At 46.7% G+C, this 17,775-nt stretch overlaps 1 long non-coding RNA gene across 1 annotated transcript in view; it reads right to left on the bottom strand.

Annotated features, from left to right (window-relative positions):
• LOC142907132 (uncharacterized) overlaps positions 1 to 17,775 on the bottom strand; it is a 33,121-nt gene that overhangs the window by 4,087 nt on the left and 11,259 nt on the right. The window contains exon 2 of the long non-coding RNA XR_012930820.1: positions 6,958 to 7,097. This is a non-coding gene — a long non-coding RNA (uncharacterized LOC142907132). The remainder of the gene's footprint in view (positions 1 to 6,957; positions 7,098 to 17,775) is intronic.

Here is a 17,775-nt window from a genome sequence, read left to right as displayed (position 1 = left end):
CATAGACAGACACATAAGCAGAGAGATACAAGACAGAGACACTCAGAGAGAGACACACACATAGGCACACAGAGAAACAATGCCTCTGTGTCGAGGCCTTAAATAGAGGGAGAAGGGGGCAGAGAGAGGGGGGGGGGGTAGATAAATTAGCATGTCAATGAGAGATTTGGAGCTTTCATGACTGCAGGAAATACTAGAGAGATAACACAGAGACATAGAGAGAGAATAAACTTAATTCAAACAAACTTAGTAAATTTTGTGAAAGTAATGCAACGCAACACAGAGAGTTGATCAACACATAATTAACACATAGCCTGGTTTATTACGTTCTTCCAAAGATTGCTAAATTATAAGGTAAGTGTGACTTTTGAGAGAGAAATAAGACACAGACACGGAGACACAAAAGCAGACACACAAGCAGAGAGAGATAACACAGAGACACAGAGAGAGAGAGAGACAACGAACTTAAATCTTACACGTAGAGGTGGTTTAATCTTGATGTGGAGCTTTCGTGACTACAGAAATTACTTTTTGGTTCTTTCAGTAAAGTCACGTCGAAAGAAAGAAATTCAATAATAGAATACGACGTTTCGATTGCAACACAAGAAAACATCATCAGGTACAAATGAATGAGAAAAAACAAACCCAGTAAACTTAGAAATATAATGCAATACAACACAGAGAGTCGGCTAACATAACAGTCAACACCCTACCTGGTTGATTACGTTCTTCCAAAGAGTGCTAAATTTGAAGATAAAGAGCCTCCTGAAGAGAAGAGCCCAATGGGCAGAGCCGTACCCCTGGCAAGGGTCGGCTCCAGCTTATATACCAGTGAAGACCCAGGTCCACTCAAGAAGGGTTAGAATAGCCAGTGTGAGGCGTATTCAGTCTGGAGGAACAACCTCCATAGTTATCGGGTGTGAGGGGCCGTTACCCCCCTCTTGTTATTGACCCACTACATATGCATGGTAGTAGTCAATTTAAGGACTATCCAGTTTCAACCTTGCCACAATATAGTTGATTATAACTGCGGGTGCAGTCAGAATAAACTCCAACATATGGCAGTTTAAGGAGACACACAATTGAATAACCCAGCAATAAAAGCAGCAACTTTCCCGATAAACAATTCTTGCAAACAATAAAACTCAAAAGGATCAAAAGAACATCTTCTTTGGTTCTTTCGGTAAAGTCACGTAGAATGATAATAAAATAATAAATTGATAAAATAAAATAACACAATAATATTCTCACGACGTTTCGGCCACAACACAAGCGGCCTTCATCAAGAACCAAAGAAGATGAATCCTTGCAGTCACGAAAGCTTTAAATCGAAATCAAAAGAACACTTTTGTTTTACAGGTGGCACAATGATTCAGACCGGTCGATATAGGGAATTGTTGTTTTCAGAATAGAATGTTTTTTCTCCACCGTCTCAACACCAGTACACATGTAATGTTTTATATATATGTGACATGCTTTTGCCTTACCAACACATCACAAGTCCTACACAGTTAGGCATTGCACCAGAGACTAGCAACATCAGAGATAAGACTTAACTTTACGTGGGTGCCTGTCCCTCGTTCTTGACCGTCTACTGGACATATGTGAACTACTGAACATGTTTGCATAAGAGCTTCATAGTTCATCAGATTCTTCCAGCATAAATACATATTTTGATTCTGATTCCGTGTAAACTTGTGCTCTCCCATGATAGGTCTCGTCTTGGTCACTTGACACGGACCCTCGATGGTGTTCTGCCACCTGGCTCCTGAAGTCTAAAATAAAATACAGCTTCAATTCCCTATTGTATTTCACACAGTTGTATTCACTCACTGATACCTAAAATGGGAGTGCAGTGCGTTAAGACGAGAATCCGTCTAAAGTATGGTTGTTGAGCCCTCCCTGGATAAGATGCCCATTCAATGTTGTCAATCTTTCGTGGGATATTCCTCCTCTGCTGCATGGCTCCAGATTGTGTTATCTAGAGAGAATGTAAGTTAAATCTTGACTTAAAGTTCTCAATTTAAAGCACACGACTTTATTTGAATGGGGATTCCCCAACCTATCGTGCTGGGGCTGTGATTCCCCCCTAGCTTTCAAAGGATACATACACCGTTGTTGATTGTTTTAGGTTAACGTCTTTATTACTTGATATTTATCCACTTTAGAATACTCTAAAGTTAGAATCCCTCAAACACAAATAAAAAAACTAATTAAAGTTCTCTGCAGCTGCAAAATATATTTCTGGTATAAAATAAGGATATATATTTTTTATAATTTACCATCACCATAAATCCAGCTTAAATTCTGAGATATGACGAGATTGCGTGTTTTCCTGGTAATTTGGTCATAGGCACAGTCAATGCAAAAATCATTACTAAGCCTATTGCCATCTGGAAAACTGCTGGGATGGACAATGTTCTCATTAGACCTCCAGTACATATGTGTCAGACAGCATGCAGTATTGCAAATACACATGTAAGTGTACTCTTAAAAATTTAAGAACCTTGAGTAACTAGACATTTTCTAAGTAATATAAAGACAAAGATCCCCCGTATAGCCTTAACAGACTTGGATAAAGTGCTGTTAGCAAGCACCTATGAAGGCCGGCATGGTGCATGAGGGGGTGGGTGGCCAGCACCACGTTATGCCGAGAATTACCTCGCGTATGTCAACAAAAGGTCTAAATACAAAGTATGCGTGATTCAAAAATAGCGTAACACAAAAGTGCGTAAACCGAGGATTTCCTGTACAGATAATTATTTTTTTGATTAACACGTAGGCTTTCGCGACCAAAATCATCTATAATACAGGGATTTTTTTTATTAGATCGCGTTAATATAAATGTGTCATTAAACCCGCCACCATCAGACATAAATGGGGTCTGATGAAGATAGTTGTAATTACAGGCTAAACATCGTACTCAAATTTTAAATGTTGTGGATTTGCTCTCCAACACACCAGTGTGCTGTACTAGTAACGACTTGATATGTTCTTTTTACGTGACAAACCTTACTAATTGGCTGTGTCGGGTGGTGGCGGGTTTAACGACACATTTATATTTACGTGATTTAATAATAAAAAAAAAAAAAAAATCTGTATTATTAATTATTTTTTTCTCGATGTCCATCAACATTTCCTTAGCTTTATATAAGTAATCGCTTGCCAGCTCAGGCTGAGCTCAGGCTGAGCTGGCATTGCTGAAATGCTGAGTTTGAATCCAAGCATCCATCTGTGATGTGACCAGATTTTCACGTGGAATAAGTTGATTTCCATGCAAGGATTCATTTATCTCGAGTGTGAAAGTGCATGACAAAGTTCTGGCCAAAACTGCGTGGGTCAGAGGTCACTTGAAGGAATCTTGGAGGTGGCTCTGTGATATATGTTTACGTGGTCCGTTTTCTTCGCACGAAAGAGGTTGCACTTCTTTGCTAAATTCCTGAATGAATTAATTGTCCTGTTCAAATAATAGCAGGAGACATTATTAAGGCCGCATGTTTTGTTAACTTTTCATGTTTTTGTTTGTGCAAATTCCACATCAGATTGAAAAGGAATATAAATGCAAAATGTTTCTCTTTGAGATTGTGGCAAACGACTTGAATTGCATTGACGTAGACAAGTTTGACTACTTTGCCAGGTAAGTTATCCCCAATGGATGCATCGATATTACTTGCTATTAAAATCTTAATACGGCATTCCACATGCATACCTGTCAACCCCTTATCAGTGCTTACCTTATTACAGACCAATTCAGACCTTATTGGTCACCCTGTGCCCTAATAAATCTCAACATTCCCCCCACAAAGTCCCATCAAAGGGAGAAACACAAACAAATAGAGAAAAACAATTGTTACTCAATTTACCTGTACAAGAATATGGGTCAACCATATGGGATGATAGGTATGCATATGTGTCATATTGTTTTCAAATCTGTCAAATTTGGGCAGTTTCTGTTTTGGTGAAAGAAGGTTTAATCAAAACCAACTCACTAATCCCTGTCGGTTTACACATATTAATAAAGTTATCTTTCCCATTGGAAGTGGTAAAGGCAAAATTTAAGGGCCAACTGGTGGTAAGCCTTGAGCCTCTTTTCATAGCTAAATGTCAGAAATTCTAATATTTCTGGAAAAAAATGCCCGTTAGCCCACCAAACCTGCAGAAGTGTGACCAATGGAATAGCCATAAGGGCAGCGATATTGAATATTTACAAAAGAGCAACCTAATATGTAACATTTCTATTGTGAGGCAGACATTGCTAATAAACGTATATTCAGTGTGTCATGTAATTCCTCAGTTTTCCAAATGCAGGTGAGGTTTCACTTCATGAATTGAATAAGAAACGCAATTTTAACAAGGTAGCACAACACATCCTGCACAAAACGCCTTTACCAATATTTTATACCAATAGAACACTTGAGTGGAAGATGGTACATTTAATTAGCACGGTTGGCTACCTATGGTGCGAACGAAGTTCAACATACATAACATGGCAGATGTCACGTGGCCCATTCTGTCGAATGAGAAAGTGACTAATACCATCAACCCAGTGACCAAACATTGACTATCAATCTCCCAATCTCCAGAGTAGCACGTCGAGCCACCACCAGGGCTTAGTGACATGCAAACAAAGGTCCTCCCGGGACAAGGATCATCCAACTCAGCATTGAGCGAATTTCCTCATCAAATTGCGAATTGCTGTAAGAAACCCACACCTCCAAGGACCAACAGGCCAGTCGCTACCTTATCTACTGTATGTGCAGTGACATCGTGGTATGTAACTGTGCAGTGCCGGCCCTAGAGAAGCACGGCATGCGGTGTAACGACATCGCAGATACCACAATGGTGTGGGTGTAGTACCGGCCATAGAGGGGCTTGGTGAGCGCTGATTGATAGCGCTGGATGGCACCACGCTTGGCGTGCAGTGCCAGCCCTATAGGGTGTGGGAGTGCCGGCCGTAGGAATGAGGTTATTAAAGGCCATGGCACTCTGGTGGACCCGAGAGGACACGTGACCAGTTAAGTCTAAAAAGAGGCCCCAAGTGGGGGCTAGGGGTGGTCCAGATCCTGCTCGAGGATTCTGGAAGGTGATCGTGGCCAAGGGCGGAGCCAGCCACGCCGCAGAGAATATAAGCCGGGTCCCCCAGAGGGACTGGCGTTGTTGTTCATCCTGAAGAAACCTTTGTCTACTTTCCACGTTCTACCGAGTCTACAACACGTGGACCTGGACCCGAGCTGTGGTCCCAGTCCGAAGTAGCTAGTTCCGTTGTAATTAGTGTAGTTAGCCTGGTGGTCACCACCATAGGTTGCTATTCTGTTAAAGGGAAGTTACCCCGTGTGTTGGTGTTAAATAAATGTGTTGCCTCCAAGTTTACGTCTGTGACTCAGTTGAACTCACTTCACATGGATACAACCCAATGACTCACTACGAGCACCCACGATTTGTCTTGGACTTTGACACCTTCCACCTCAGTGGTCCTTCACCTTTACTGGAGCCTTGCTACCGTTTGGTTCTCAATTGTGAAAAAATATGTGACGAAATATATAGGGCTTCATGAAACAAAGTAGTTTACGTACACCCCCCGTGTTTAATTTGTGTTTTCGATTATTTACATTCTAAAAAAATCTGACCATGTTTCACACCACCACCAGAAAGGGCATCTCGCACCCCCAGGGGGTGCGAGATGCCCTAGGTTAAGAACCACTGCATTACATGATCGCCATCAAGATCGATGAGCTGCACATTACTGACAAGTACAGAGCCCCCAATACCAGGCCAAATGTTGACATCGAGTCCACTTTGGACATGGATTCAAACCAAACCCCCACAATACAACGGTCACTGCATCCCATCTTGAAAACAGGAATCATAAGGACATGCTGAAAATGTCCTTTTACAGCACCACTGTGCAACATTACCCAACTGTGCTCTAATCTATTAGTGAATCTAGAGTACACATTAACCTTCCACAGCCACCTGGATAAGATAGCCACTAAGATGAAGACAAGTGGCAGCAACTGCAAAGAAAAGCTTGGAAGCATCAGTGCTATGGCCATCAGCAATGGCCCTTAATGTACTACATAGCCAAATACCTCGTACCGACATGGACCATAACCTGCCACACTCGACTTGTCGATGTCCAACTGAACACTACAAGGTGGTGCATCACTGGAACCCTCAAGTGAACCCCAACATTGTCTTCCTGTGTCGTCACACATTGCCACATCATTCGCCACAATAACGAAACCCTCCCAGGAGTTTCAAGTAAATATTGGAAAAACGTACATCTCACCATCCACCCAGGTCCCAATAATGTCCCTCACCACGACCTGAAGTCTCCCAAAGCCACTTTTGGACCCATGCACTTTACTGTCAACAATGCAATTTCAACCGTGCCGAGGCCTGGAAAGTCGAATGGAGTTTACGGGATGTCGCAAACAAACGCCTCGTGAAAAATCCCGGCGCTGAAGATCCCTGGCTTCAATGTTGCAACGAAGCTAATCAACTAACCATAAACCGCATCTGCCACAAAGCACAGCAGATGCGGATACTTGATGCTCAAATGCTAAATTACAAACTCAACAGTGCAACTGTGGTTACCAGAACAGACGAGGGAATATATAATGACTCAAATTTCCGATTCACAATTATAAAGGAGGCATGACAGCAAGAAATATGCTCCACTACTTATAATGCAACTAGCTGGCTCAACCACCGCAGTGTACAATTGTAGATTTTGCTTTACATCAACATCAGACATACAAATGTAATGATGTGCAATGAGTCACTGGAGCGGGTGCCGCTGGGAGATTGGTAGACAATATAATAAGGGGTAACAGCCCGTTCTACCAGTTGCACCTGTGGGCAAGGCACGGAGCAATCTGGGGGATGCAGAGGGGTGAGGGGCCGAGGGCGGAACCTGGCCACGCTATTCAGGATATAAGGCAAGCTCCGACTCACAGTGGGGGCTGCTGCGATGGGGAATGGAACTGGTCATGCTGGCGTCGTCGGCGTGATCGTCTCCACTCTGCAAGCCGTAGGCCTGGCAGCATGTTGGCTGTACCGGCCCGGTATGGCGTTATCCCCGAAGGCTGTGAAGGCTGGAAATAAAGAGAAAGAGCGAGTACTTCCAACTCGTGTCTCGAGTTTAGAACAGTACACAAAGAAGACTCCTGGAAAATAACAATGAATATAAAAAAATAATTAAAGTTACCCAGAGGAGGTTCAATCTTGACTTAAAGCTTTCGTCAATTCATATTCTTTGGGTCTTTCTGTAAAGTCACGTAGATAGGTTTCTAATTTTCTTTGAACCTATCTACGTGACTTTACCGAAGGACCCAAAGAATAAAAATTACCCAGATGATTTAAGTATACATCATTTTTATTCTCTCGTTCTCTGCCTCTGAACATGTATTTGGCTTAAATTTCCTCATTCCTGACCGATCTTGAGACGTTTTCTTCATTGCAATGTTATGAAGTCATCAATTGGCGGTATCTTTTTCTTCCAGAACTTCATCCAACTGTAAACTCGATCTGCACATTATATTTTGTTTACTGTTGCAATTGAACTTCTTTTTCTTGACTGTTCTATCAAAGTTCTGTCCTCTTCAACGTTGCTCGAGAACTGTCATTCACTCTTTTGGCATCAAAATAATGATTTTACCACAAACCACATTTCAAGACTTTTCATAATTATTTTTTTCCTTTCTCGGAGACAAAATTGCTGCAGCATGCAACATTGTTCTCCACGTTAAGGATCGCCTTAAGCTTACTTTACAATGTCTGCTCATTAGTTTTTATTCTAGTCACCTTTGAGTATCTGCCAGAATACTTCTTGGTAGCAAGATGTTATCTACCTCGCCTGGTATACAGGGAATCGTGGGTTCGACCCCGACCCTGACGCTTGCTGTAATTTTGCAGTTTGGGGGTGTCTCTCCAAGTGGTTGTGTGGATTTTTCTCCGGCTTCGGTTATTCCCTCCACTTTGAGAATCAACATCACGCGTTACGATATTTGGCTGCTAGCTATAAATGTCCACATGATGAGCCAATTCGTTCAGCTATCATTTGTGATTGCCAGGTCGCTTCTGAAAAATAAGCTAATAGCTCAGTGGAGCCTTACCTGGTATAGATAAATAGTGTATCATATTCTTGGTTCTTTCGGTAAAGTCACGTAGAAGGGAAATAATAACATAATAAAAAATATATAAAACAATAAAATCCTCACGACGTTTCAACTGCAACACAAACAATCATCATCATGTGTGAAAACCACAGGAAGAAAAAATAAAAAAGTGGCGTTTTTTTATTTTTCTTGCTGTGGTTTTCACACCTTAAGATGATTGCTTGTGTTGCAGTCGAAAGGTCGTGAGAATTTTATTGTTTTATATATTTTTTATTATTTAATTGTTTCCCTTCTACGTGACTTTACCGAAATAACCAAGAATATGAATCCCTGCAGTCACGAAAGCTTTAAATCAAAATCTAAATAGTGTATCATTAGTTTGTTTCAGAGATAGGAACAAACACGTCCGTATATCCAGTTGCAGCTATTCGGACCGAGAGTCGTAATATCAACCACCGTGCAATAAATGGCGGTGGTTGTTTGGTGTCTAGCACTGGCTTGTTTTGAGTCTCAGCACCACCCAAACACTGAAAGTATTATCAAGGTGTCGGCAGCTGTTTACGATGCTATAGCCTGTTACAAGTTGATTTATGAAGATAAATAGAAGAGAGCAAATGTGCAGATATCTTTATACGTTTTTCAAGAGGGTAGAGAGAAAACATGAGCGCCAAAGGGAATTGGCATATATATCTGCAGAACATGAAGAAGCAGTGGCATATAAATCTGCAGAACATGAACAACCAGAGGCATTTTCAGAACATGAATAACCAATGGCATCTACATCTGCAGAACATGAAGAACCAGAGGCATCTACATCTACAGAAGATGATACAACTTTTAACGCCATTCCCCGTGGTTAGTGTACACACCGTACAACATATTTGGAATCGACAGGAGTAAAGTTGGACTTGCGAACAAATAGATTTACGAACAGAACTCTGGAACCAAACTCGTTCATAAGAAAAGGAGTCCCTGTACATCTCATGTATAACGTGTACAAGGATATCCCTTTTGTCATACCACTGCTAGCCCAAGGACCTTCCCATTCCACGCTTGCAGTAGAGGCTTAAGTGAAGTTAATGACCGAATTAGTTATTCACACTTGCGTTAGACACTGAATGGGAGTTGAACCCAGCTTGTCAAGTTGATAGTGCAGTGTGAATCCATACCACACCACTCCACTCATATACTGTACATGTCATTCATAATAGTGTAGAGGTGTTAACTACGCACTGTTGGGTAACCTGCATTGCCACCAGGGCAGTGCAGCATTACCGCTGGGTACAACGGTTGGGGTCAGACGAGGTGAAGTGGATCGTAGCCACGGGTTGGTAAGAACCAATCAGACTGTTCCAAGTGGGAATGTGTGATTGGTTCTACCTGGCCACGAACGAGTATAAGAAGGGTGACCCAACAGAGCTAGGGGAGTTCTCTCCCTACACGATGACGGAAGACTGGGCTGAAGACTAACTAGGACCCTGGACCAGCCTTCCAGCCTTTTTGAAGACTAAGGCTCGGCATACCCAGTGGTCAGGACCCACCGGGCCAGCGGTGGGTCAGATAGCCTCCCCTAGGTCCTAGCCTGTTGACTCTAGGCTAGGATAGCGGTAGACATGTAAGTCCCGCCAAGTCCGGAGGCTGTACCTCCTTAGGTATCAAGGAGGTTAGCAGTAGACGTGCAAGTCCCACCAAGCTAGGAGGTTAGCGGTAGACGTGCAAGTCCCGCCAAGCTAGGAGGCTGTACCTCCCTAGGGTATCGGATGAGGGGACCGTATATCCCTCTGTGTGTGTTAAGGATAGTATAAGGAAATAGTACAGACATGGGCAAAGTACGGCCCCCGGGCCGTATACAGCCCGTTGGGCTTTTTAATCCGGTCCGTCGAACTTGTCCAAATATTATTATGATTCAATTAAATTTTACCTTTCTCCTGTAATGCCCTATTTCCCCATTAGATGGCGCACTTTGCCTTGGAAATAAATGCTTTGCTACCTGTTAAAGGCCAAATCCTTTCATGTAATGATTTTTACACATCATTTATATTAGTTCACACAAACACTCCATCCATCTGTTCCTGGCCCGGCCCCTCTGTCAAATTATAGAATCCATTGTGGCCCGCGAGTCAAAAAATTTGCCCACCCCTGAAATAGTACAATAAACAGAGTGTGCCTCCTAAGAAGTCTACTCGTCTTTACAACGCTACAACTGGAGTCAGAAGTGGTTGAAAATAGAAATGAGAAGTTCAGCCCACGCACGAAGCCAGAATGAAGATAACTCTGCCTCACCTGCGGGAACCGCCAGCTCCGCTGAGAATGCTGCCGCGTTGACAGCCGCCCAGCCACCGGTTGAGCAGCTGGTCACTCCTCCTGCCATGGGGGACGGACTCAGGGCAGCACACAGCCATCTCGCCCAACTTCTACACGCCGCGGCCTCCATTCTCGAAGAGATCAACTCGGAGGTCTCGGGCGGGCCGAGTCAACCTCCGGCAGATGTTCCCGCCATCGGCCAAGGCAGACATTTTGACTTTCCCGCCGAGGAACCACGTGATCCCGCCAGAAACGGAAGCCAGGGGCATCCTGGGAACGCGGGGGGCCAATCATGACCCGCAGCGTCATCAGCACGCGACGCTGCAAATTCAAGTTACTCAGCGGACGCCGTGTCATCACTGTACCGACAGGGTACAGTAGACGCTATCGGCCGGGAAATCACCGATCTCCGGCTCGAGACGGTGCAGGCTGAGGAGGAGACGACGTGCGCCCTCCAACAGCGCCTGCCAATCTTCCGGGAATTTGCGTCTGAAGGGGGCGACTGGGCGGCGTTCCAGCGTCGCTTCCTGAGCCACCAAGAAATGGTGGGGTGGTCGGACGCACAGGCGCTCCGAGCGCTACCGGCCACTCTGGACGACGACGCTCTCGCCTCGCTCCTCACCATCCCCAGGCAACAAAGGGCAACTCTTCAATCGGCCCTCCGACGGATGTCCGACGTCTACGGGCCTCCATCCGATGTCCGCAGCCGATTTTACGACAGGCGACGCCGCCCTAAAGAGTCTCCGTTGGCATTCCGGACCGCTCTACTGGCAATGGCAAGAGCGGGTTACCCCCGCATGGACGACGAGGCCATCGACGCCATCATTCTCCAGAAGATGCTGGAGCTGGCACGCGAGCTGCGCATCGTCATCCAAGCGGTGGACGACGACAGTATGTGCTCGCTACGAGCCGCTCGGAGCATCCACGCACATCTGCTGCTCCACACGGAATCGACCATCGCTGCCTCGGCTTCGACGTCGGAGCCTGCCAGCAGGGACGCCGAGTTCTCCCCCGACCGGGCCTTCATGGCGACCAGGTCAACGGGCCGGCGATCGTCCGACCACGCTGGTTGCCGCAACGACCAGCAGCAGGGACGGCCTCCTCCACGCGGCGACGTAATGTGTTTCAACTGTGGCCGACGAGGCCACATCTCCTCTGACTGCCATGCGCCTCGACGACGCTCTTCCGCATCCCGGGGCCAGGACTACAGGGCGCCCACGGCATCACGGCACAATCAGGCAAGTCGCAACGCCTCTCACGCTCGGCCCTCATTCACACCATACACACCGCAACGCACCATAAGAAAGCCTCGCGATTCGACGTGTGATGGGGGGTGTTCTGGCGATTCTTCACGGCCACTTGGACCTGGGCAGTGGTCTGAGTTGGCCCATAGGGTAGTCGCCCCGATGGCAGGTTCATCCGTGGTTGTCGGATCAATCGAGGGTGTGGAATTTTGCGTGTTGGTCGATACTGGTGCGTCGGCTATGATCATCTCTGATTTGATTTATAACATGCTGCCCATGCGATGCCGCCCCTTGGAACGGGTTTCTATCCCATGTTTCGCCGCTAATGGAAGTTCGCTGGGCATTATTGGGCAAATTTGTGCGCAAATTTCGATTGGTGACATCAAATTGGCAAGGCCTATTTTAGTCTCTTCTTCCCTCGCCATGCCGTGTTTGTTAGGCACTGATTTTCTCGCGAAAATGCCTATTAAGATCCTTGTAGATCAAGGCTGCATCGAACTCCCGTCGGGTCGATGGATGGGGTTCTTGCTCAAACCCTCACATCCATGCACGGCAAATGTCTCCGTGCAGGCGTTCGTCGCTAGCACAGTCCGCATTCCACCAGGGACACAAATGCTTGTGCCCTTGCGACTAAAAAAAACGCTCGCTCCGGATGCCTCTGTACATGGCATCTTGCTGGGACCTTCAAACACAGCTGCTAAGGGGTTGGATTCGGTGGCTGCAGAGACCCTCGTAGCAGCTGACAGGGAGCCGTTCCTGCAGGTTTTGAATGTCGGATTGTCCACGACCGTCATTCCGCAAGGAACTGTGCTCGCTCACGCGACCCTGGTGCCGTTGGGGACCGGAGTCGTGGGACACGCTCGCGACATGCCAAAGGTTCCACCTCCTTCCAAATCGGATGAGGAATGGTTGAACGCGCTCTGCGCAGACACAGGTGATCTGTCTCGTTCACAGCAAATTAAATTGTGCACTCTTCTGCGAGAATTTTCTGATGTATTCAGTAAATCTAAATTTGATGTTAGCTGCACCAAGCTACTGCGTCACCACATTTATACTGGTGACGCTGCCCCAATTAGACAAAACCCGTTTCGGCTTAGCCCGGCGGAGAAACAGCATGTTAAATCGGACGTGGATGACATGCTGGAGGCCGATATAATTTCTCCCTCCTCTAGTCCCTGGGGTGCTCTGATAGTGCTGGTTAAAAAGCACGATGGCAGTCGTCGTTTTTGTGTTGATTTTCGGCGCCTCAATAAAATCTCGGTAGCTGACGCCTACCCTCTTCCTCGTATGGACGAGTGATTGGATGCCATGGCAGGGGCGCACTATTTCTCCACTTTGGACCTTCTGTCGGGGTTTTGACAACTCCCCCTCGACGAAGCGTCAAAACCTAAGACTGCTTTTCGGACACCACAGGGCCTTTTCAAGTTTAATAGATTGCCCATGGGTCTCCACTCGGCCCCAGCTACGTTCCAGAGGCTCATGGAGCTGGTCCTCGCTGGGCTCCAGTGGGACTCATGTCTCATTTATCTTGACGTCATAGTTTTTAGCCGCACGTTCAGCGAACACATCGAACGATTGCGTGCTGTCTTCTTGAAAATGCGGGCCGCTAACTTAAAATTCAAGCCATAGAAGTGTCACCTTCTGCGTGAGTCTGTGCGCTATCTGGGCCACATAGTCAGCCGCTCGGGAATCTCTACCGATCCTGAAAAAACCAAATGTGTTCGCCAATGGCCGACCCCTACATCTGCGGGCGATGTTCGCAGTTTTATTGGTTTTGCGTCGTACTACCGCCGTTTTGTTGCTGGCTTCGCGATGATTGCCAAGCCCCTCCATGCCCTTACATCAAAAGGAGTGGTGTTTCATTGGGGGGATGCAAAACAGGCCGCGTTTGACTCTCTGCGGAACGCACTCGTGACGGCACCGTCCCTTGCATACCCCAATTTTTCAGTACCATTTGTGTTGGACACCGATGCTAGCAACACGGGGATTGGGGGTGTTCTATCTCAAAAGGTTGATGGCATTGAAAGGGTCGTTGCCTATGGTAGCAGAGTCTTGTCTCCTGCTGAACAAAGATACTGTGTTACCCGATGTGAGTTGCTGGCCATTGTCTTTTCATTCAGCAATACCGGCCGTACCTGTATGGTCAGCGTTTTACCGTGCGACCTGATCATTCGGCATTACAGTACGCTCTACTGGTTGACCAACCGTCCGGCCAGCTTTCTCAATGGCTCGAAGTCCTTCAGGACTACGATTTCTATGTCACTTACCATAAGGGTGCACAACACACGAATGCCGATGCATTGTCTCGCCTCCCGCCGGCTCAAAAGTGTGCGTGTTTTTTGGGCTCGGGCCATTGTAAGTGTCCACTGCCTGCGCAGGTTGCACCTCTCAAAACGGTGTCAGCCGCGCTTCCCGCCGCTTCAGCGCCGATGTCAGATCATGCAGATCCAATGGCCAGTGATGATTTGCTGGGGCTGACTTTGGCCGAATGGTGTCAGTACCTGAGCGATGACATGTCGTTATTGCGGTTGCGTCGTCACGTGAATAATGCGGCTCCACGACAGGGGAAATTTAATTCATTTGTCATGAATCACGGCTTGTTGATGCATTGGGATGCTGACTCATGTCAACATAAAATCGTCGTGCCGTCCGCCTTGCGATGCAAAGCTGTATGGGCAGCACATGAGCGTTTATTACACCTGGGTGTTCATAAAACCATTGGGTTGTTGCGGTTGCAATTTTCCTGGCCAGGCATGCTGCGCGACGTAACCGACATTCTGCTGGGGTGCACCCATTGCGCGCAACGTAAACCGCCGACTAAACCGGCATGTCCACCCCTGCAACCCATTTCGGTGTCTCGTATAAACGAGTTGGCGGCTCTCGATAATTTGGGCCTTTTTCCTACTACGCCACGTGGCAATAAGTACCTTCTGGTTGGGGTGGAGTATTTTATGCGGTGGCCTATGGCCTGGGCCCTCCCCAACCAGTCGGCAGCGGCCATCGTGGACGCCTTTGTTCAGGGCTACGTCCTGGACAAGGGCGCACCAGAACGGTTGCTGACCGATCAGGGAAGAAATTTTTCAGGAGTCCTGCTGAATGATGTGTGCCGCCTGTTGGGCACAAAGAAAGTGGGCACTTCGCCCTACCATCCCCAAACTGATGGCATGGTGGAGCGCCTTCATAGAACTCTCACCGCTATGTTATGCCATCAGGTCGATGAATCCCACCTCGATTGGGACTTGCAGGTTCCGGGGGTCCTCGCCGCGTACCGCATGGTGCCTCACGCTGCGACGGGATTTTCCTCGTTCTTTTTAATGTACGGCAGGGATGCCTTTCCTCCCGCCGACGTTCAGCTGGAGATCGAACAGCCACCGCAGAAATCCAAGCTCGTGCACCACTTGCGATTCAACCTCCGTAAGTTGGCCGAGGCACGGGAGGCTGGCATTGAGAATTCGGCTTCCCACCAATGAGCAAATTTGAGACTGCGTGACCCTCGAACGTCCACACATCGGTGGGCACCGGGAGACAAGGCATGGCTTCACTGCCCCCAGGTGCCGGTGTCCACATCGCCAAAACTCCTCAGGCCATGGCGGGGTCCGGTTGAGGTAGTGGAGGTCCTGCGTCCCCAATGTGTTAAAATTCGCTGGTGACGGCGTCGCTGGTTCGTTCACCCCTCTTGGTTGAAACCCTTTGTCATGCCGCGTGCCCCTCCACAGCACACACGACACGGGGGCCGAGTGTGCGACGCGTCCGACGAGCCAGATGTTGCCCCGTTGGTGCCTAACCCGCAGCGCAGGCGTGTCATTCCTCCTGCAGATGACACGGGAGTGACGGCTCCGTGCAGGCCACGTTCGGCCTCAATGGACCATGGAGCATCAGGTGTCCCCGTGGAGAGGCCTCGAGACCCACCAGATGTTGTTGCTCATCCTCCTCCTTCTCTTGTGCCACCGACAAAGCCTGCCATCCCCTACAATGGTCCCGCGAAACACACGCGCGCGAAATTTCGCCGTTTGTTATGATGTTTTCTTGCCTGCTTTATTGCCTTGTATATACGTTATGTTGTTCAGGGGGTATTTATATGGGTTTTTTTATTGTTCTTGTTCCTGTTGTTCGTGAGGCACACTCACAATTCTTTCATCGGTGAAAATTTCGGTGTTTCACATTGTTGCAGCCGGGACGGCTGGAGCTTCCGAAGGAGGGGGTGATGTAGAGGTGTTAACTATGCACTGTTGGGTAACCTGCATTGCCACCAGGGCAGTGCAGCGTTACCTCTGGGTACAATGGTTGGGGTCAGACGAGGTGAAGTGGATCGTAGCCATAGGTTGGTAAGAACCAATCAGACTTCCACATGGGAATGTGTGATTGGTTCTACCTGGCCACGAACGAGTATAAGGGTGACCAAACAGAGCTAGGGGAGTTCTCTCCCTACACGAAGTCGGAATACTGGGCTGAAGACTAGCTAGGACCCTGGACCAGCCTTCCAGCCCTTTTGAGGGCTAAGGCTCGGCATACCCAGTGGTCAGGACCCACCGGGCCAGCGGTGGGTCAGATAGCCTCCCCTAGGTCCTAGCCGGAGGACTCTAGGCTCAGATAGCGGTAGACGTGTAAGTCCCGCCAAGTCCGGAGGCTGTACCTCCTTAGGTATCAAGGAGGTTAGCGGTAGACGTGCAAGTCCCGCCAAGCTAGGAGGTTAGCGGTAGACATGCAAGTCCCGCCAAGCTAGGAGGCTGTGCCTCCCTATGGTATCGGGTGAGGGGACTGTATATCCCTCTGTGTATGTTAAGGATTGTATAAGGAAATAGTATAATAAACATAGTGTGCCTCCTAAGAAGTCTACTCGTCTTTACAACGCTACAATAGCATGGGAGCTGATGGTCTGTAATGGTTAGCACCATGGACTAGTAATACTGAGTTTCTTAAATGCCTCTCTCGATTAGCAGGTAGTGTGTGGTTGAGTAAGGTGTGAAATACGCCAATCTCTTCCAAGACATTTGGTCAGTGTGGAAGTCCAGGCTACATCCCCACGAGCTAGAGGGGTCACACGTTACATTGTTCCTTTATTGCTTAATTTATTTCTTATGCGTGTGGACAAAAATGTATTTGACTAATTTTGTTTCATGGTAATTGCCATCTTTGTGCGCAGGGACGCCTACTATCTGGGTTTTAACACTGGATTTGAGCATCAGCGTTACATTCAAAATGCACGGGTCTGTGAATTCCATGGGGATTTTCACATCTGCCAGCCAAAAAAGGCAAGTGAAATTCTTCTGGCATTGTTTTTCATTGGAGTAATTATATATGATTATATGTTGCCTATATTATATGTATAAATCAGTTTCTGAGCACAGCAAAGTTCTAATAGCTTGAGCAAATAGACAATGGAAGATACATTTTAATTCGAGCAGTAAGAGTGATGCAGTCGTGTGACCTGCAGTGTGATGGTTGATCGCAGTACACATGAGACAAGACTCAGTCTGGTAGATCTAGTCCTCGCCACACATTGGTAATTCATACTCTTTGGGTCTTTCTTTCAAGTCACGTAGATAGAAAATAATAGATCACGACGTTTTGATTGCAACACAAGCAATCGTCTTCCGGTGAGAGAGAGTTTCTTCTTTAGTACTCTCACCTGAAGACGATTGCTTGTGATAATAGGTTTTTACCCTTTTATCCAGAGACAGCTTTTATTATAGCTCAGTCGCATATGATGTCCGACCAGATAACGCCAAAAGGACAATGCATACATTATCAGAGTGCTGTTTTTTTGTTTGAATTTTGACCGCAAGTTTTGTGGTTAATGCAAAATGATCCCTTGTAAAAAGGTGTCAGGTTTGTTGCCAGATAAAAGGGTAAAAATCTATTACCATATTTTGCTACTGGCAAAGGAGGTCTCACGACGATTGCTTGTTGCTATCGAAACGTCGTGATCTATTATTTTCTATCCACGTGAGTTGACCAAAAGACCCATAGAGTATGAATTACTGCAGTCACGAAAGCTTTAAATCAAGATTTACACATTGGTAAATTAATTAATGACATTCACGGGAACAGTAAATGTAGTAGTAGCGAAAGAAGTGTAACCAGGGGGAGGTAAACCGCTGGAAAGT

This window comes from Petromyzon marinus, chromosome 75, assembly GCF_048934315.1.
Source record: "Petromyzon marinus isolate PM22_M1 ecotype Great Lakes invasive population chromosome 75, UKy_Petmar_22M1.pri1.0, whole genome shotgun sequence".
Lineage (NCBI taxonomy): Eukaryota > Metazoa > Chordata > Hyperoartia > Petromyzontiformes > Petromyzontidae > Petromyzon > Petromyzon marinus.
This window is presented reverse-complemented; position numbering and strand designations above follow the sequence as displayed.